Source organism: Dendropsophus ebraccatus, chromosome 3 (assembly GCF_027789765.1).
Source record: "Dendropsophus ebraccatus isolate aDenEbr1 chromosome 3, aDenEbr1.pat, whole genome shotgun sequence".
Taxonomy (NCBI): Eukaryota; Metazoa; Chordata; class Amphibia; order Anura; family Hylidae; genus Dendropsophus; species Dendropsophus ebraccatus.
Genome location: NC_091456.1, coordinates 196,546,096 through 196,568,398, shown reverse-complemented (window position 1 = coordinate 196,568,398; position 22,303 = coordinate 196,546,096). Strand labels below are relative to the sequence as shown.

At 43.5% G+C, this 22,303-nt stretch overlaps 1 pseudogene; it reads right to left on the bottom strand.

The window, feature by feature from the left end:
• Window positions 1–156: 156 nt before the first annotated feature.
• Window positions 157–18,819, bottom strand: LOC138786858 (oocyte zinc finger protein XlCOF7.1-like; annotated as a pseudogene).
• Window positions 18,820–22,303: the final 3,484 nt, after the last annotated feature.

Sequence of the window (22,303 nt, the reverse complement as noted above, 5' to 3'; positions counted from 1 at the left end):
CTGTGCATTTGCCTCATTTCTCTCTCTGAGTACCCTGCTTCTTTTAGATGTCTCCCCTTCCTCTCTTCACCCCCCAACCCCCCTTCAACTCCTCCCTCTCTCTCCCCCTCCTCCGTGGCTACCTTTCCCTTTTTTCTTTCTTTTTTCATACTCGCATGCCTCTATTCCTCTCTACAGACTGCATGTCCTGGATTTGGCCACCAGATGGCACCATATAACCATTATATATAGTCAGCCTACTAATCTTATACCTAATTGTCCCCTACGTAGTCTGCAGCCTCTGTTTCATCTGCGTTTGTATATATGTATATAGTCTACCAAGTTTATATGGAATCTTTTATTTTGAATTGTATGTTCTACACCCTAGATACTGTGGTTTTACCCCTAAGTATTATTATACTAGCTGTACTGATTTACCGCATATTTATTCTTTATAGAGACCGTATTGCCTGAGGAAGGTCCATAGCGGACCGAAACGTCGCACCATATGTTATTTGGTCTCATCTCTTGCATTTCTTATGTACGGTCGGAGTAAATACCTTGTATCTATTTGCTAAATAAAAATCCTCACTTATTCTTGCAACATGGAGTGCCGTGGTTTCCTCATATACACACAGTAATGGCAGAGACAATATTATATCCACACAGGAGACTGTTCCTGGTATATAAAAATAAGAGAATATCTTTATTACGGCCTTTGGGATGTGATATGTGATACATAGGTTAATGCCAAATATCCACACATCGGTGTTATCTGTATCATCTCGTACTATACATTGGCTTCTTTCCAGTGTGAGTTCTTTGGTGCCGGGCAAGGTCTCTTTTCCCAGAAAAACATTTCCCGCATTCAGAACACAAAAATGGCTTCTCCCCTGTGTGAATTCTCAGATGTTTAACAAGATTTGATTTCTCAGTAAAACATTTTCCGCATTTGACACGAAAATGGCTTCTCCCTGTGCGACTTTTTTGATGTTAATCAAGAACTGATTTATGGGGGAAACATTTTCCACATTCACCGCATGCAAAAGGCTTTTGCCCTGTGTGAGTTTTCTGATGTTTGGCAAGTTTTGATTTTTGAGTAAAACATTTCCCGCATTCTGAACACGAAAAAACCTTTTCCCCTGTATGAATTTCCTCATGTTCGCTAAGATATGCCTTTCGAGTAAAACATCTCACATTCTGAACATGAAAATGGCCTCTCACCTGTGTGAGTCTGCTGATGTTTGCAAAGACTTGATTTCTGAGTAAAACATTTCCCACATTCTGAACATGAATCCGGCTTTTCCCCTATGTGAGTACTTAGATGCTGAACAAGATCTGTTTTTCTGAGCAAAACAATTCCCGCATTCTGAGCACGAAAGCAGTTTCTTTCCTGTGTGAATTCTCTGTTGTGAAACAAGATTTGATTTCTCGGTAAAACATTTTCCACATTCTGGACATGAAAAAGGCTTCTTCCCTGTGTGAGTTCTTTGATGTTTAACAAAACCTGCTTTCTGAATAAAACATTTGTCACATTCTGGACACGACAAGGGCTTCTCCTTATTTTGCTTAGTAAGCTGTGATGGATCAGTAGATGGGACTTGTATAGAAGGATGAGATGCCAGATCTTTGCTGTGAGGGGCTGGGGGTGTATCTGGGGTAATAGAATGTTCTTCATATGTATCTTGTGTGATCTGACCATCTGCTGTAATATCTGGAGATATCTGATGTCCCTCTGATCTCCGGGTACACTCAGCTGCCAAGTACGAGTTCGTGCGCACGAACATGATCACGGAGAATTGGCGCTGCCGGCAGGGAGAGATAGGGAAAGGGTGAAAAACGTCCACGGATTAAGAGCTCTGTGCAGACTCAAATACTCGGCCACATAGCCCCCGAGTGCTTACTTTTTAATAGTATAAAGCGTTGGGCCAGTTAGGCCTTGTGTGTGAGGACAATACATACACGTGATGCTGGAGTAAGGCATTTGTTTTAACAAAAAGATGAGAAAAGACACACAAAAGGGACGTGGAGCTACTGGTGGTGGTGGTGATGATGGAGCTGCTGGTGGTGATGATGGAGGTGCTGGTGGTGATGGAGCTGCTGGTGGTGGTGGTGATGGAGGTGGTGGTGATGAAGCTGCTGGTGGTGATGGAGGTGCTGGTGGTGGTGATGGAGGTGATGATGGAGGTGTTGGTGGTGATGGAGGTGCTGGAGCTGCTGCTGGTGATGGAGGTGGTGGTGGTGATGAAGCTGCTGGTGGTGGTGGAGCTGCTGGTGGTGATGGAGCTGGTGCTGTAGGGAGCAGATGTAGGAGATCTCGCTATCCTAGAAAATATAACATCTTCCTCTAGTGCAAGCAGGCAGCAGGGAATTCAGCGAATAGGCCCCCATACCGCTCCAAACGGTCAGTGAAGAGAAAGTGGAGACTTCGGCTTTTTTCATGGCACAAGGTGCCACCAGTTCCATGGGGGTGTCTTCCACCCTCTAAAAGCATGGACCCCTCCACCTCACCCCACCTTGCAAATCTTTTAAGCCATATGAGCTGCAGGTAACAGATCACTATTGGTCTTTAATGACTTGGATCCCATTGATTTAGTGCTCCATCCATCTGCAATGCACTGATGCTTAACGGCTAAGGAAGGAAGATGAGGACGTGGTGAGGGCCCTATTACACGGGACGATCATCATGCAGAAAATCGTTATATCGTTCGAATTTAAACAATATTCATCCTGTGTAATTGCAGGTAACAATCGGGAAATCGTTCGTTTGTCGTTGATCGTTATTTTAGATCTGACCCTAATATCATCGTTAATCATTCAGTGTAATGCTGCGTTTACACAGAACGATTATCATTAAAATTTTTGCGATAACGATCGCATTTTAGCTATAATCATTCCGAGTAAAGACAGCAAACGATCAAGCGACGAGCGAGAAATCGTTTATTTTGATCTTTCAACATGTTCTCAAATCGTCGCTAAAAATTCACAGATCGCTTCGTGTAAACAGTCTTTCAAAGATGGGCTTAAGCGATCTTAAAAACGATCAGAATAACGATTTTTCTTACGAATTTTCTAGCAATTTTTCTAATGATTTCTCTAAACGCTGATCTTTATAAAAACCAAATCGTTGCTTCAAAATCGTTAAATGATCAATTGGGCGAATTATCACTCCGTGTAAACGCAGCATAACGATAAACAATCTAGTTTGCGATCATTTATCGGTAAAAATCGTGTTGTCTACTAAGACCCTTCGGGCAGTGCAAATAGTCGGACATGTCTGACAACGATGGAAGCCGCCTGCCAAAATCCACATTACCGCCAATATGTGGAGGAGTAAGTACTGTCAGGGACGTTACATCTCCCTAATAACTCGCCACTGGGTGGATGTAGTGGCGGCTGGGTCTGATGTAAGAATGGTTCTGCCATGTGTCTTTCCACCAACCAAGATTGCTGGACAACAATCAATGGTCACTACTCACCTGGGCAGTTACCTGTAGTGATGTTCTCCTTATACTGCTCATCACTGCTGTTATCTGTCTCCTCTTTTTCTGATGTTGTGTCTGTATCAATAATAGAGGTCAGATCCTTCCCTCTACCGATATCCTTATACTGCTCATCACTGCTGTCATCTGTCTCTTCCTCCTCTTCTTCTTTTACACTTACGTCTGTAGCATTAATAGAGTTCAGATCTCTCCCTGTATTGGTGTGCTCCTTATACTGCTCATCACTGCTGTCATCTGTCTCTTTTTTGTTTGCTATACTGTTTATATCATCAGTATAGTTTATTTCTTCCCCCTGGTTCATGAGCTGCAAGAAAAAAAAAAGGAATCTTCAATGAAGAAAGAAAAGTTGAGAATCTACAGGAGACAAGTACAGAAGAGAGACGGTGTGAGGCATTAAAGGAGAATTCCGGCGAAAATTTTTATTAAAAGTATTGTATTGCCCCACAAAAGTTATACAAATCACCAATATACACTTATTATGGGAAATGCTTATGAAGTGCTTTTTCCCTGAACTTCCTGGACAAAATGGTGATGTCATGACCCGACTCCCAGGGCTGTGGCTGCTGGAGAGGATGATGGCAGGGGGACACTAAGGGGCACAGGGCAAAGAAGGGACACTGAGCAACCCCCTGCCATCATCCTCTCCAGCAGCCACAGCCCGCACAGCTCTGGGAGTCGGGTGGTGACATCACCATGTTATCCAGGAAGTGACATCACCGTGTTATCCAAGAAGTGACATCACCATGTTTTCCAGGAAGTGAAGCCTTGATGCAGTAGTAAGTGCAGGGAAAAAAGCACTTTATAAGCATTTTCCATAATGAGACTATATTGGGGATTTGTATAACTTTTTTGGGGCAATACAATATTTTAATAAAAATTTTTGCCGGACTTCTCCTTTAACGCTGACATACTTAGACCAGACAACATAGAGAAAAACACAATACACAGGAGTAAAAGGGGAGATGAGGGATAATCGCTTTGTAATAAGCCACAGAGAACATTACTGTAAGGAGGAACAGAGGGTGAGGGGCCCGGAGCAAATAGGAGGAACTCCGGAGACCCAGCCTGAGAGCAAGAGCCGCACATCTACACATCATAGGGAACATCTCCATCTACCTGATCCTGATCCTGTGGGAGAAGAGGACGGGGACATCTCTCTGGTGCTGTTCTCTTACTGGATCTGACTGGAGGGAACACATACAGAGACTGAATTCATTCTTTCCATCCAGATAATACAGAGAGGAGGTGTGTATATAGTCCTGTCTATTACCTGCTGATGGGAGGGGCTGCTGATCCTGCAGCATCACATCCTTGTACTGATCCTTGTGTCCTTCTACATACTCCCACTCCTCCATGGAGAAATAGACCGCCACGTCCTGACACCTTATAGGAACCTGACACACACAATGGTCACACAGTCATCCCCCCCACCCCTCCAGTGGTGTTACTGTATAATGTCCCAGCATTCCCAGCAGCCACAGTCTCACCTCTCCACTCAGCAGCTCCACCATCTTGTTGGTGACTTCTAGGATCTTCTCTTCCTCCATTTCCTCATGTATCAGGGGCCCCGGGATTGGGCTCAGGGTTCTTCCCCATCCTTCACACCCAGGGGCCCCACAGCGCCCACTAGAGGACTTCTTCACTACTGTGTAATCCTGTGTATGGAGAGACACATTACTATCACTCCATCCATTCCCAGAATCCCTCACCTCTCCAGTCCTATCCATCTGTTATTCCATAGATAAGAATGATGTCATGATGACATCACTCCCAGAATCCCTCACCTCTCCAGTCCTATCCATCTGTTATTCCATAGATAGAATGATGTCATGATGACATCACTCCCAGAATCCCTCACCTCTCCAGTCCTATCCATCTGTTATTCCATAGATAGAATGATGTCATGATGACATCACTCCCAGAATCCCTCACCTCCCCAGTCCTATCCATCTGTTATTCCATAGATAAGAATGATGTCATGATGACATCACTCCCAGAATCCCTCACCTCTCCAGTCCTATCCATCTGTTATTCCATAGATAAGAATGATGTCATGATGACATCACTCCCAGAATCCCTCACCTCTCCAGTCCTATCCATCTGTTATTCCATAGATAAGAATGATGTCATGATGACATCACTCCCAGAATCCCTCACCTCCCCAGTCCTATCCATCTGTTATTCCATAGATAATGATGTCATGATGACATCACTCCCAGAATCCCTCACCTCCCCAGTAAGCAGGAAGAGTATGTGTAGGGTGCGGGTTATTATCCTCTCGGCCATCTTGTTCTTGTCTCCCCTCATCTTTCGATGATCAGTCCGTTGGATCCTATTATCTAGGAACCTGAATGGAAACAACATAGGCCAATATCATCAAATACAGTTAGAAAAGTTAACAGGATATTCTGACCTTACAATAAAAATACATATTGCTAATGTGAGTTATGGTAAAATAAAAGATACTTACCTAGGCCCAGCCCCCTGTAGCTCGGTTGTCTCCCGCTCTTCCCTTATGTGCTGTCTTGCCCAGTTATTGGTTAGCTCAGCAGGTTCTTCTCGCAATCGCTCATCTTGAAAACGACACAAAAGACTGCTGGAAAGTGCCGGAGGTGGACAGTGGGGAACAGTATAAAAATGACTCCTCCTCCCAATATTCAGTTCTTACCGTTTAGGGCTGGATGAATTATAATGATTTCCGCCCTAAGCAAATCCTCATATCGCTCCGAGATGGAGAAATAAAATTATGGTTCTTAGAATATGAGAATTGTAGCATTTTTAGTGCCTTTTTGTACCTCCACCTGCAGAGCTGTACAGGAGCCGTGTGCTTCCCCTGTGCTTCCAGGACCTGCCATGATATCACAGTCATGTGATCAGTCACATGGAGGAGGAGGAGTCACATGATCAGGGGCTGCTGCTCTGTGTATGCAGGACTCTGCTGTGCTGGATGAGCTGAAGTGATGTGTATGCAGCAGAGCTGTGTGTGTGATGTGTGTGGAGCAGAGCTGTGTGTGTGATGTGTGTGGAGCAGAGCTGTGTATGTGTGTGTTATATATGCCTGCAGCAGAGCTGTGTGTAATGTACATGTAGCTGAGCTGTATATATGTGTGTAATGTACATGTAGCTGAGCTGTATGTGTGTAATGTACATGTAGCTGAGCTGTATATGTGTGTAATGTACATGTAGCTGAGCTGTATATGTGTAATGTACATGTAGCTGAGCTGTATATATGTGTAATGTACATGTAGCTGAGCTGTATATGTGTGTAATGTACATGTAGCTGAGCTGTATATGTGTAATGTACATGTAGCTGAGCTGTATGTGTGTAATGTACATGTAGCTGAGCTGTATGTGTGTAATGTACATGTAGCTGAGCTGTATGTGTAATGTACATGTAGCTGAGCTGTATATGTGTGTAATGTACATGTAGCTGAGCTGTATGTGTGTAATGTACATGTAGCTGAGCTGTATGTATGTAATGTACATGTAGCTGAGCTGTATATATGTAATGTACATGTAGCTGAGCTGTATATGTGTAATGTACATGTAGCTGAGCTGTATGTGTGTAATGTACATGTAGCTGAGCTGTATGTGTGTAATGTACATGTAGCTGAGCTGTATATATGTGTAATGTACATGTAGCTGAGCTGTATATGTGTAATGTACATGTAGCTGAGCTGTATATATGTGTAATGTACATGTAGCTGAGCTGTATATGTGTGTAATGTACATGTAGCTGAGCTGTATATGTGTGTAATGTACATGTAGCTGAGCTGTATGTGTTTAATGTACATGTAGCTGAGCTGTATATGTGTAATGTACATGTAGCTGAGCTGTATATGTGTGTAATGTACATGTAGCTGAGCTGTATATGTGTGTAATGTACATGTAGCTGAGCTGTATGTGTGTAATGTACATGTAGCTGAGCTGTATATGTGTAATGTACATGTAGCTGAGCTGTATATGTGTGTAATGTACATGTAGCTGAGCTGTATGTGTGTAATGTACATGTAGCTGAGCTGTATATGTGTGTGTAATGTACATGTAGCTGAGCTGTATGTGTGTAATGTACATGTAGCTGAGCTGTATATGTGTAATGTAATGTAGCTGAGCTGTATATGTGTAATGTACATGTAGCTGAGCTGTATGTGTGTAATGTACATGTAGCTGAGCTGTATATGTGTAATGTAATGTAGCTGAGCTGTATATGTGTAATGTACATGTAGCTGAGCTGTATATGTGTGTAATGTACATGTAGCTGAGCTGTATATGTGTAATGTACATGTAGCTGAGCTGTATATGTGTAATGTACATGTAGTGAGCTGTATGTGTGTAATGTACATGTAGCTGAGCTGTATATGTGTAATGTACATGTAGCTGAGCTGTATATGTGTGTAATGTACATGTAGCTGAGCTGTATATGTGTAATGTACATGTAGCTGAGCTGTATATATGTGTAATGTACATGTAGCTGAGCTGTATGTGTGTAATGTACATGTAGCTGAGCTGTATATGTGTGTAATGTACATGTAGCTGAGCTGTATATGTGTGTAATGTACATGTAGCTGAGCTGTATGTGTGTAATGTACATGTAGTTGAGCTGTATATGTGTAATGTACATGTGGCTGAGCTGTATATGTGTGTAATGTCTGATAGATACAGGGGTAGGTCAGCTCACCATGAGGAGACTTGTGCAGGGTTGGTTGTAATCCCAGTTGAAGCAGGTGGATGTGAAGCGGGCCGCGCCCGGTAAATAATGGAAATAGAACGTAGAGAGTCCACAGCTTCCAACAAAGTAGATTCTTTATTTAGGGCATATAAAAATTACAAAAAGGGAGGATAAAAACGTAGGCCTACATGTTTCGGGGAGAAACCCCTCGATCACGGCAACAACATTTAAACAAGTTTGGGGAGTATATATGCTCCTGTCTGAAATACGTCATTAGGGAAATGCCCCACAGATAGGAGGGATTACATGAATGGAAACACCTATAATGAACAAAACAAAGATCGTAACCATATATACAAAAACAATATAATAAACTAAATTAATACAAATATGATAAATCAGTTTTGAAGTTCAGACCTTTCGGTGCTCTAGTCTCGAGACGGAGTATCCAGAAAGCCTCAGGCTTGCGGAGGAGGCGGACCCAATCTCCCCCCCTCTGTGGTCTGGATACTCGCTCGATGGGAATGACACATAGAGAACAGCATTTCCCCTGGTGAGAGTCAAAGAAATGTCTGGTTAAACCTGACATGGCTCTACGGGGGTTAAATCTAGCTGCAGCAGACGCATCAGAGATGTGCTCTGCAATTCTCTGTTTCAACTTTCTTTAAGTACTACCAACATACTGTAGATTACATTCAGCGCACCAAGCCAAATACACTACAAATGTAGTGTTACAGTTAATAAAAGACATTATAGTAAACGTTTGGCCCGTGCTTACCGATGTAAAAGTAGAACTTTTTTGGATGTGACCGCATAAGTTACATCTGGACATCGCACACTTGTAGGAACCTTTGGTGGAAAGCCAGTTATTTCTCCGAGTTGTATGATTATGAATAACCGTAGGTGACAGTATATTTCCAAGGGTTTTGCCTCGTCTAGCAACGCAACGTATTCCTGGAGATAAAATAGCCTCACATTTATTATCAAACAGAATAGGGATATATTTACGTACTATATTTTCTATCTCCTTAAATTGCGAGCTATAGGATGTAGAAAACGTCAATGGAGAAATTGATGTGGTTAATGAGGAAACATTGTTGCGTTGTCTGTCCCTAAGGTGATAGCTTCTATCTTTGCTCTCAGCTACTCTTCTAGCCCTATTGATGGTGTGTGAGTGGTAGCCCCGCGATAACAAACGTGTGGTCAGTTTATCACAAGCGTCCTGATATGTGACATCGCTAGAACAGGCTCTTCGAGCTCTAATATACTCACCAATTGGGAGATTGTGAGTCACATGTAACGGATGGCTATGTGCGTGCAGTAATCCATTTCCTGCAGTAATCCATTTCCTGCAGATGGTTTTCTATAGAGGCCAGTCTGAATACGGCCCTCCTGAAAACGTAAAGAAATATCCAAAAAGGAAATTTGAGAGGACTCGTATTGGTATGTGAACTTCAAGTTCAGATTATTTGAATTGACATATTCTACAAAATCACTGACACGGGAAGGACCCCCAGTCCATATCAGGAGGAGGTCATCTATGTACCTCCCGTACCACTGGATGTACTCGTGGAAGGGGTTGTGTGGATTGTACATGATGACCTCCTCCCAATATGCCATGTATAGGTTGGCTAGGGACGGGGAAAATTTGGCACCCATAGGGCAGCCAACCAACTGTAAATAAAAAGTATCGCAAAACTTAAAGAAATTATGGGAAAGTAAAAATTCGGTAATGATAATGATATAGTCTTTTAGGGACTCACCATAATTACTGAATTTTGCGAGATGATCAAGGCAGTGATAGCTTTGTCATGTGGGATGCAGGAAAACAGTGCGGTCACATCCAAAGATAGCCAGGAGCTGGAAGAATTACAGGGTAAATTATCTACCTCCGCAAGTAAGCTTTTGCTGTCACTGCGGCTAACCTCCGTAGATGTGGGCACTGCGGCTAACCTCCCTACATGTGGGCACTGCGGCTAACCTCCCTACATGTGGGCACTGCGGCTAACCTCCCTAGATGTGGGCACTGTGGCTAACCTCCGTACATGTGGGCACTGCGGCTAACCTCCCTACATGTGGGCACTGCGGCTAACCTCCCTACATGTGGGCACTGCGGCTAACCTCCCTACATGTGGGCACTGTGGCTAACCTCCGTACATGTGGGCACTGCGGCTCACCTCCCCAGATATGGGCACTGCGGCTAACCTCCCTACATGTGGGCACTGCGGCTAACCTCCCTACATGTGGGCACTGCGGCTAACCTCCGTAGATGTGGGCACTGCGGCTAACCTCCCTACATGTGGGCACTGCGGCTAACCTCCGTAGATGTGGGCACTGCGGCTAACCTCCCTACATGTGGGCACTGCGGCTAACCTCCCTAGATGTGGGCACAGCGGCCAACCTCCCTAGATGTGGGCACTGTGGCTAACCTCTCTGGATGTGGGCACAGTGGCTAACCTCCCTAGATGTGGGCACTGCGGCTAACCTCCCTAGATGTGGGCACTGCTGCTAACCTCCCTACATGTGGGCACTGCGGCTAACCTCCCTACATGTGGGCACTGCGGCTAACCTCCCTAGATGTGGGCACTGCTGCTAACCTCCCTAGATGTGGGCACTGCGGCTAACCTCTGGTCAGATGAGAGAAAATAGAGCTTTATGGGAAAAGGCATCAACAGAGTTTACAGGAAAAAAGAGGCAAGTTTTTTCATTGCAAGAAAAATAAATGAAGATATTATTACCAAAGCATCAGTGATTTCCATCATTTTCTGGAAGAAACTGAGTATTATCTGACAGAATTGCAGGGGTGCCAATACTTTTGGTCAACACTATATATGCTGAATCCATCTAGTGAGTGCGGAGTGCGGTGAGCAGGCCCCGGGTTGCCACTATGCAAGGTGGCATGGTCACGGTTATGGCACGAGGGTACGTAGCTAGTCCACAGGAGCCTGATCACACAGCCCAATACTTCGTTGTCCCTAGTCAAGGCCCCAATGATGGGACCAACGCCAGGGTTCCGAAACAACGGGAGTTGTATGTTTATTGGAACAGCAATTCTATTAGCAACCGTCTCTGGATGCAACCAGGGATGATCAACTTGGCAATAGGCAGAATTAGTTACAACTGAAGAGATTGGTGATGTCGCAATAGGCCGTGATATATAAGTGTCTCTTTGGTTAGGAAGAATCTTTACTGAGGATGGGAGTAGTAGTTCCCTTGAGATACTGATGCTGGGTATAGTAGTGAAGAGGAGAATACTTGCAGTTAGCGATGATGAGGAGAATATGGAGAATTGAATGATGAACCCAGATCTTGGAGTAGACAGAAGTTTTGAAGAATAACGCAGGTTGACTGGACCGGAACGGGTAAACACTTTTCCAGCCCTATACCAAGCAGAATATCTTTATAAAGGAAAGAACCTATGTGCTGGGACACTGCAGGAGTATGTGTGACTGTGATGACCATGAGTATTAAAGGGGGATTCACGTTTTATGTAACAGATTATAAACCCCATAAACATGACTGTTGATAAAACTATGCAAACTGCCACAATTAAAATGAGAGGCGAGGAAGGACGCCCCCACTACCCTCAATGGATGATCAGCTGAGCTCTAAAATCTCTATACATCACATTCAGAAGGTCTACACACCCTTTCACTTTATGTTATGTTGAAAAAAAAATAAAAAAAAATAAAATTTTAGCCATCATTCTGCCCTCATTACCCCATAATGACAAAGAGAACAGAATGGTAAAAAAAAAAATTTGAAACAATTTTTAATTTTCTGAGCAAAACATTTCCCACATTCTGAACACGATGGCACCTTCTCCCCTGAGTTCTTTCATGTTCATTAAGATATAACATTTCCCACGTTCTCTGTATGTAGATGGTTTCTCCCTTATGTGAGTTCTCAAATGTTTAACAAGTTTTGATGTTGAGTAAAACATTTTCCACATTCTGATGCCGTGGTCACACATTTGGGTTTTAAATGCAATTAGTAAATAAAAAGCCGGGAACAGGTCAGATCATAAATGGAAAAACATAGAATGAAAAGGTTATGCTGGAATATAGACTATTTCTGCCTTGTGTGAATTATTAGATGTCCAACAAGTCTTTATTTAAGTATACATTTTCCACATTCTGGATGAAAACATTTTCTCTACTATGTGAGTTCTTTGATGTTCAAAAAGATGTGATTTCGCTGTAAAACATTTCCCACATTCTAGGCATGAAAATGGCTTCTATACCTTGTGAGTTTTTTCATGTTTTTTGAGATATGATTTCTCAGTAAAACATTTTCCACATTCTAAACATGAAAATGGCTTCTCACCTGTGTGACTTCTTTCATGTGTAGTAAGCTGTGATTTCGAGGTAAAACATCTGCCACATTGTGAACAAAAAAATGGCTTCTCCCCTGTGTGAATTCTTTGATGTTTAACACAATCAGATTTTTCAGTAAAACATTTGCCACATTCTGAACATAAAAACGGCTTCTCCCCTGTGTGACGTCTCTGATGTATGACAAGATCCGATCTCTGTATAAAACATTTCCCACATTCTGAACACGAAAATGGCTTCTCACCTGTGTGAATTTTCTGATGTTTAACAAGATCCGATTTCTGAATAAAACATTTTCCACATTCTGAACATGAAAATGGCTTCTCCCCTGTGTGAATTCGGTGATGTTTAACAAGAACTGATTTATGAGTAAAACAATTACCGCATTCTGAACATAAATAGGGCCTCTTCTTATTTTGCTTAACAAACTGTGATGAATCAAAAAATAGGACTGGTATATAAGGATGAGATAACAGATTGTTGCTGTGAGGATCTGAGGGTATATATTCGATAATGGAATGTTCTTCATATGTATCTTGTGTGATCTGACCATCTGCTGTAATATCTGGAGATATCTGATGTCCCTTTGATCTCCGGGTACACTCATCTGCCAAGAATAAAACAGATTTTTGTATAATAAGCTTAAACATGTTGCATATATTTATTAATTACCTTGTAGAGAGATTACAGGGTAGAAATATAATATTTGTTATTGGTACTCAGCTCTGTAAGGAAATCAGCAGAGAGAATATAATATTGCTGGAGGCTGGGGCAGAGGGATCTGATGAAGCTGGAGGCTGGGGCAGAGCGATCTGATGAAGCTGGAGGCTGGGGCAGAGGGATTTGATGAAGCTGGAGGCTGGGGCAGAGGGATCTGATGAAGCTGGAGCAAAGGGATTTGATGAAGCTGGAGGCTGGGGCAGAGGGATGACAAATGAGGTTAATGTGGATACATGTAAAGTTATAGACTATGCTGAGGCAACAAATGTATGACTATATGCTAAGTAGTAACACACTGGGTAACACTATCACTGAGAAGGACTGGTGGGTATTGGCGGGCAGTAACCTCAGCAACCAGTGCCAGGCAGCTGCTGCCAAGGTAAGTAATATTTTAGGATGCATCGAGAGAATCAATGATGAACATGACAAGAACATAGATCTGGTAAAATGGCACTAAACCTTATTCATCCGGCTAACCTGGTACCAAACCCTCGTATTTTCAGGTTCAGGGAGGACATGGCGGCTGCTGTAAATAACATATTACACACTATGGTGACTAGATGTCTGGAGGTGGGAGGATGATCCAGGGATTTATTATGGAGGCCGTATCTGGAATCGGGAAGGAATTATTCCCTAGTGTGCGGCAATTGTCATCTGCCATAGAGGAATTTTGCCTTTCTCTGGATCAACACGGTACAGAAATGATTATAGATCCTTGTGGCCCTTAGAGATGTGAGACAGAGAGATACTTAGATTTGTTGTGTAGTGTTTGGAATATGCTGGACTTTGTAGTGCTGTCCTGATTGTTCAAAGCTTTTTCCGCTTAAGGTTCCTGTGCTCTCAGGAACCTTCAGTGCAGCAGAGATGTGTTTGTCCCTTTCTCCATATCTGCTCCTTTACACAGTCCTGTCTCTGAGCTCTACAGGCTGCTCTTTCCTCCTCATGGCTTGGTGCATTGTCAGCTGTGTGACCTTATATAGACGAGGGTGGAGTCTCTCCAGAGTATTTTCAGTCTGACACAGTGCTCTCTGCTGCCATCTCTGTCCGAGACAGGAACTGTCCAGAGCAGGAGAGGTTTTCTATGGGGATTCATAGAAAACCAAGACAGAGTTCTTGTCTCGGCCAGGAGATGTCAGCAGAGAGCACTGTGTCAGACTGAAAATATTACATCTCCTGCAGGAAATACAACAGCTAATAAGTATGGGAAGATTTGAGATTTTTTAATAGCAGTAAATTACAAATCTATATAACTTTCTGATACCAGTTTAGAATTTTAGGAGCAAAACAGTAAGAATGGAGAATACGTGGCAAGAATCTGTGTATACTGAGTATATGCTAAACAGCTGCCAGTCAGATGTATGTGAGAGCCAAGATGGCCGCCTATATGATGATGGTGGTCATGGTGGGTGGTGAGAGATGGAGCCTGAAAGCTTCTCAGGCTGCAGAGCTGTGAAGTCTGCGCCATTCCAGGTGCTGGAAAAGCTGGATCCAGTCCTGGGAAACTGGGAGAAGTTTCTGGCACCCGGGGAGGAGCGTCAGGGAGCGGAGCAGACATCAAAGCTCTGCAGCCTGATCAGCAGAATCCCGATCGGAACGAAGGGCTTCACTTCCTTCCTCCTGTGGTCGCTCCTCCTCCTCTCTAGTCACAGGTACTAAGCCTCGCTCCCCTTCTGTTTCTCAGTCACAGGTACTAAGCCTCGCTCCCCTTCTGTTTCTCAGTCACAGGTACTAAGCCTCACTCCCCTTCTGTTTCTCAGTCACAGGTACTAAGCCTCACTCCCCTGCTGTTTCTCAGTCACAGGTACTAAGCCTCACTCCCCTGCTGTTTCTCAGTCACAGGTACTTAGCCTCGCTCCCCTGCTGTTTCTCAGTCACAGTGAATGTCATCTATAGTGTCTATAGCTCTAATAAACGGACACATTTTATTAGTAATCAAAGCAGAAATTCGGCTTATTTTTTCTTGCAGCTGTGTTACTAGATAAAACGATACAAAGAAATAAAAATACAAATCATAAGCTATACACACAGCAATAGCCGATGGACATGATATATGGATTAATGTCAAATATCCACACACAGCTGCGTCCTCTATATAACTTATCATTTACTGCTATACTTTGGCTTCTCTCCTGGGTGAATTCTTAGATGTCTGATAAGTTTTGATTTCTGGGTATAACATTTCCCACATTCTGAACACGAAAATGGCTTCTCCCCTGTATGGATTCTTTGATGTTTATCGAGAACTGATTTATGGGGAAAACATTTCCCACATTCAACGCAAGCGAAAGGCTTCTCCCCTGTGTGAGTTTTCTGATGTTTGAGAAGATTTGCTTTCTGAGTAAAACATTTCCCGCATTCTGAACATGAGAACAGCTTCTCCCCCGTGTGAGTTCTTTCATGCTCGGTAAGATAAGGCTTCCGGGTAAAACGTTTCCCACACTCTGAGCATGAAAATGGCTTCTCTCCCGTGTGAGTTCTTTGATGGTGAACAAGATCTGTTTTCTGAGCAAAACATTTCCCGCATTCTGAACATAGAAACAGCTTCTCTCCTGTGTGAGTTCTCAGATGTTTGGCAAGATTTGATTTCTCACTAAAACATTTTCCACATTCTGGACATGAAAATGGCTTCTCTCCTGTGTGAGTTCTTTGATGTTTAATAAGATCTGATTTCTGAATAAAACATTTCCCACATTGTGAACACAAATGTGACTTCTCCTTATTTTTCTTCACAAACAGCAAGGAATCAGAAGATGGGACTGGTATATAAGGATGAGATGAGAGATCTTTGCTGTGAGGGGCTGAGAGTAGATCTGGGGTAATAAAATATTCTTCATCTGGATCTTGTGTGATAGGATCTTCTGTTTTACAATGTGACGTTATCTGCTCCCCTGAGCTCCTGGTACAATAATCTGCCAAGGATAAAAAAAAAAATCTATGTTTCATATATATTAAGTGTAGCTGTGATGTAAATGTCACTTTTTAGGAATCAATAAGTATCAATAGTACAAGCGATTTTAAGAAACTCTGTAATAGCTTTTATTGAGCCAAAGAATTTCCTTCTGTCCTCAAAAAGTTGTTTTGCCACCTCCCCAAAATTCCGAAGAAGCAAGATTTCTGTGTCCATTATTCTTTATGGAGAAAGGAGGGGTTGAGGGGGATGAGTGAGCACGGAGAGAAGAAGAGGCAGCCCATCATACTGCAATCTTCTCTCACCAAGGTCCCAGACCAGCACTGACCTTTCTGATCTGTGAATCCAGCGTTTTTATGCCCAGTCTCCAAACTGTACAGCTGCTTCTCTGCTTTACTTGCTCACTCTTCCCCCTCAGCCCCTTCCCCCCTCCATAGGATATAATGGAGTCAGCAAACCTGTCTGCTCCTCTGTAATGAAGACGACTATGCCTGATAATGAGCAGATAACTAAAAAAAAAAAGGGGGGGGGGGGACAGTTTTTTTTTTTTTTTAGTACAGAGAGAAGCTTTTTTGCCTAATAAAACCTAATACAGGGTTTCTTAAAGTCGCTTAAAGTCGAGAACAGAGTCTACACTCATTGGCTGGCTTACTCATGTGACCTCCAGAATATAAGAACTTGGCTTTTCCTGCTCATTGTCAGATGCCATCTTGAAAGTAGTAAGGGAGAGATAGTGGAGTAGGGACAGTGAGGATTTAGGTAATTGTAGGCAGGAAAGACCCAAAAAGCCCAACTCCCAGCACATCGGCAAATCGGCAAGCGGCTTCTGCTCACTGTGAAGAATAGGCTGCAGTTCATCTACTTCCTCCATGTACATGTTGCAGGTAGGAGTGAATAGATTTTGGAGTAAGGACAGTAAGGATTTTAGTAGTCTGTAGGTAGGAGAGACCATAAAAGCCCTTAACAGGGTTACTATACAGCACAGACAGCATATAGCGGCTTCCTCCATTAAGAGTGCATAGACTGTCTAGCAGCATAACAAATAGTGACACAGACAGGCAGTCACGCAGCCTATAATTATCTTGCAAAGACTTGTATCGGACTATTTTGTTCTAGTTACTAATTGTCGCAGTAGTTGATTGCCCTCTGAAAGCAGCAAAACACCTGTCGCCTGTTGGCACACGGAAATGTTGAGATATACAGCTGTGGTAGTCATAGGCCATGTGATTTAAAGGGGTGCAGGAAAATGTTTCTTTTACTCTTTCTGTCCATGCTAATGTAGAGGAAAGAAGGTTTCCTGGTGTTTTTTCCACTTTACATAGAGGTTATATTGTGTTTGGAGTGTATAGTTGAGAGGCTGTAATAGTGGCGTAATACTGCGCCATGTTAGATGCAGCCAGGCAGATTCCCCTGCTGTCCCAGTTGCATTCCAGAGGTGTCATTGTGGACATGGAAACCTAAATTCGACCACTCGGAGTTCCCGAAGTCACAAGCATTTTTCTCCCCTAGACTTTAACGGGGTTCAATATTCGATCCAATAGTCAAACATCGCGGTCTGTACAAATCGAATTTTGATCTTTCGAATATTTCACTACTCGCTCATCTCTAACAGTTACACAGTTTTTTGGACCATCCTCCTCCTCCTCCCATCACCGCCATCTGTTCTGCTCACAACACATATGGGGTCACAAGCAAAGACTACACAACAAATCCCATAAACCCTCTGGCTATTGTCAGGAATCCATTGTCTATTACCAGGCTGTGATAGGGGATATTACTGTTTAATGAGGAGGAGGGGGGCAACATAAGCCTTCATCCCCAGGATATTCCCACCATATCATCTGCTCAGTCTCTCTCCGTCTCATCACCAGCTCAGAATCCAAGAGCACCAGGATACAGCCGCTTGGGTGGCAAGGAGAGAAGGATTTCATTCTTTTCTATTGACACAAAGTGTGGAGCTATAACTGGGTGTACAGGCTGGTGAGAAAGGGCGGAGGGAGGGGCAGAATAGTGTGGGGGCAAATAGGTAAAACAGAGACATAGAAGATTGGGGACAGAGACAGCCCATCCTAACCTTATATGACTCTTAGGGTCCGCTCCCATGTAAAAAGTTCACAGCAGATCTCACACTCTGATACTCGTTCCCATTAGAGTCTATAGCCCTGCAGTCTCGCAGCTTTCTTTACCTACTTCCATGCTGTGGCGGACATTGCGCTTACCCGATCTCGCCTGCTTCTCCGGTGCCGACTCGCCAATCACTACGCTGTTCCGCAACAGCCGGTGATTTGATGAGCAAATGTCAACGAGCCGAGACCCACCGAAGCCGACGGGATCGGGCAGGAGGAACGGGGGCGGGAAGGCATGATGTCTTTATTATGGAAGGAGGTAAAGGAAGCTGGCGCTACATTCTCACAGCCGAATTATAATCCAGCCAGGGCCATAGACCCTAATGGTAACGAGTATCACAGAGGATGTGCTGCCATAAGAGAAGTGAGATCCGCAGCAAACTCATTACACAGAACAGTTAGAGCCGGTGAGTGAGGAGAATGTGTGAGTGTTCTCTGCATTTACTGGTCACTACTCACCTGGGCGGTTACCTGTAGTGATGTCCTCCTTATACTGCTCATCACTGCCGTCATCTGTCTCTTCTTCTTTTACAATAATGTTTAGACCATCAGTAAAGTTCATTTCTTTCCCCTGATTCGTGATCTGTGAGAAAATAAAATAAAGGTGAAGACGAGACAAGAGGAATCCAAGATACAGAGAGAAGAGGTGAGAAGCTACAGGGGAGGAGAACAGAAGGGAGACCGTGTACGGTATTAACCCTTAGGGCCCGTTCACACTACGGATTTGGAAACTCCAACCGCAGACTCCAAACCGAATCCCTCTTGCTATGTTTTTGAATGGGAAGGCTTGTGCGCCTCTGCTCTCCGCTCAAAGAACTGACATTGCGGAGTCCACAGACGGAGGTTCCCGAAGTAATCTCCTCACCGAATCTGTAGTGTGAACAGGCCCTCACAAGAAGACACTCTACACTACATGGGGTAAAAGAGGAGACAGGGGTTAATCCCGTTACACAGGAGAAGATACAAGTCTGGAGCTGAGAACGATTACTGTAAGGAGGAACAGAGGGTGAGGGGCCCGAAGCACATAGGAGGAACTCCGGAGACCCCGACTGAGAGCAAGAGCCGCACATCTACACATCATAGGGAAGATCTCCATCTACCTGATCCTGTGGGAGAAGAGGACGGGGACATCTCTCTGGTGCTGTTCTCTTACTGGATCTGACTGGAGGGAACACATACAGAGACTGAATTCATTCTTTCCATCCAGATAATACAGAGAGGAGGTGTGTATATAGTCCTGTCTATTACCTGCTGCTGGGAGGGGCTGCTGATCCTCCAGCATCACATCCTTGTACTGATCCTTGTGTCCTTCTACATACTCCCACTCCTCCATGGAGAAATAGACCGCCACGTCCTGACACCTTATAGGAACCTGACACACAATGATCACACAGTCATCCCCCCCACCCCTCCAGTGGTGTTACTGTATAATGTCCCAGCATTCCCAGCAGCCACAGTCTCACCTCTCCACTCAGCAGCTCCACCATCTTGTTGGTGACTTCTAGGATCTTCTCTTCCTCCATTTCCTCATGTATCAGGGGCCCCGGGATTGGGCTCAGGGTTCTTCCCCATCCTTCACCCCCAGGGGCCCCACAGCGCCCACTAGAGGACTTCTTCACTACTGTGTAATCCTGTGTATGGAGAGACACATTACTATCACTCCATCCATTCCCAGAATCCCTCGCCTCTCCAGTCCTATCCATCTGTTATTCCATAGATAAGAATGATGTCATGATGACATCACTCCCAGAATCCCTCACCTCTCCAGTCCTATCCATCTGTTATTCCATAGATAAGAATGATGTCATGATGACATCACTCCCAGAATCCCTCACCTCCCCAGTCCTATCCATCTGTTATTCCATAGATAAGAATGATGTCATGATGACATCACTCCCAGAATCCCTCACCTCTCCAGTCCTATCCATCTGTTATTCCATAGATAAGAATGATGTCATGATGACATCACTCCCAGAATCCCTCACCTCCCCAGTAAGCAGGAAGAGTATGTGTAGGGTGAGGGTTATTATCCTGTCGGCCATCTTGTCTCTGTCTCTCTCCATGGTTGATGGGTCGGTCTCTTATATAGAAGATATCAGCAGAGGATCCTGGAGGGAAGAGGAGGAGACAATGTAATGCGGCTCTAGATTCCTGGAGATAGAAATATACATGGACAGGAGGGGATATGGGGGAACATGGGAGGAGACAGGAAAGTGCAGAGGAGGAAGGACGTCTATGGCCGCAGTCCCTGCTCCCTCACATAGTATCTATGGTGGACAGGAGCCGTGTGCTTCCCCTGTGCTTCCAGGACCTGCCATGATGTCACAGTCATGTGATCAGTCACATGGAGCAGGAGTCACATGATCAGGAGCTGATGCTCAGTGTATGCAGGACTCTGCTGTGCTGGATGAGCTGAAGTGATGTGTATGCAGCAGAGCTGTGTGTGTGTAATGTACATGTAGCTGAGCTGTATATGTGTAATGTACATGTAGCTGAGCTGTATATGTGTGTAATGTACATGTAGCTGAGCTGTATGTGTGTAATGTACATGTAGCTGAGCTGTATATATGTGTAATGTACATGTAGCTGAGCTGTATGTGTGTAATGTACATGTAGCTGAGCTGTATATATGTGTAATGTACATGTAGCTGAGCTGTATGTGTGTAATGTACATGTAGCTGAGCTGTATATATGTGTAATGTACATGTAGCTGAGCTGTATATGTGTGTAATGTACATGTAGCTGAGCTGTATGTGTGTAATGTACATGTAGCTGAGCTGTATATATGTGTAATGTACATGTAGCTGAGCTGTATATATGTGTAATGTACATGTAGCTGAGCTGTATGTGTGTAATGTACATGTAGCTGTGCTGTATGTGTGTAATGTACATGTAGCTGAGCTGTATATGTGTAATGTACATGTAGCTGAGCTGTATATGTGTGTAATGTACATGTAGCTGAGCTGTATGTGTGTAATGTACATGTAGCTGAGCTGTATGTGTGTAATGTACATGTAGCTGAGCTGTATGTGTGTAATGTACATGTAGCTGAGCTGTATGTGTGTAATGTACATGTAGCTGAGCTGTATATGTGTAATGTACACGTAGCTGAGCTGTATATATATAATGTACATGTAGCTGAGCTGTATGTGTGTAATGAACATGTAGCTGAGCTGTATGTGTGTAATGTACATGTAGCTGAGCTGTATATATGTGTAATGTACATGTAGCTGAGCTGTATATGTGTAATGTACATGTAGCTGAGCTGTATATGTGTAATGTACATGTAGCTGAGCTGTATATGTGTAATGTACATGTAGCTGAGCTGTATGTGTGTAATGTACGTGTAGCTGAGCTGTATATGTGTGTAATGTACATGTAGCTGAGCTGTATATATGTGTAATGTACATGTAGCTGAGCTGTATATATGTGTAATGTACATGTAGCTGAGCTGTATATGTGTGTAATGTACATGTAGCTGAGCTGTATGTGTGTAATGTACATGTAGCTGAGCTGTATATGTGTGTAATGTACATGTAGCTGAGCTGTATATGTGTGTAATGTACATGTAGCTGAGCTGTATATGTGTAATGTACATGTAGCTGAGCTGTATATGTGTGTAATGTACATGTAGCTGAGCTGTATGTGTGTAATGTACATGTAGCTGAGCTGTATATGTGTGTAATGTACATGTAGCTGAGCTGTATGTGTGTAATGTACATGTAGCTGAGCTGTATGTGTGTAATGTACATGTAGCTGAGCTGTATGTGTGTAATGTACATGTAGCTGAGCTGTATGTGTGTAATGTACATGTAGCTGAGCTGTATGTGTAATGTACATGTAGCTGAGCTGTATATGTGTGTAATGTACATGTAGCTGAGCTGTATATGTGTGTAATGTACATGTAGCTGAGCTGTATATGTGTGTAATGTACATGTAGCTGAGCTGTATATGTGTGTAATGTACATGTAGCTGAGCTGTATATGTGTGTAATGTACATGTAGCTGAGCTGTATATGTGTGTAATGTACATGTAGCTGAGCTGTATATGTGTAATGTACATGT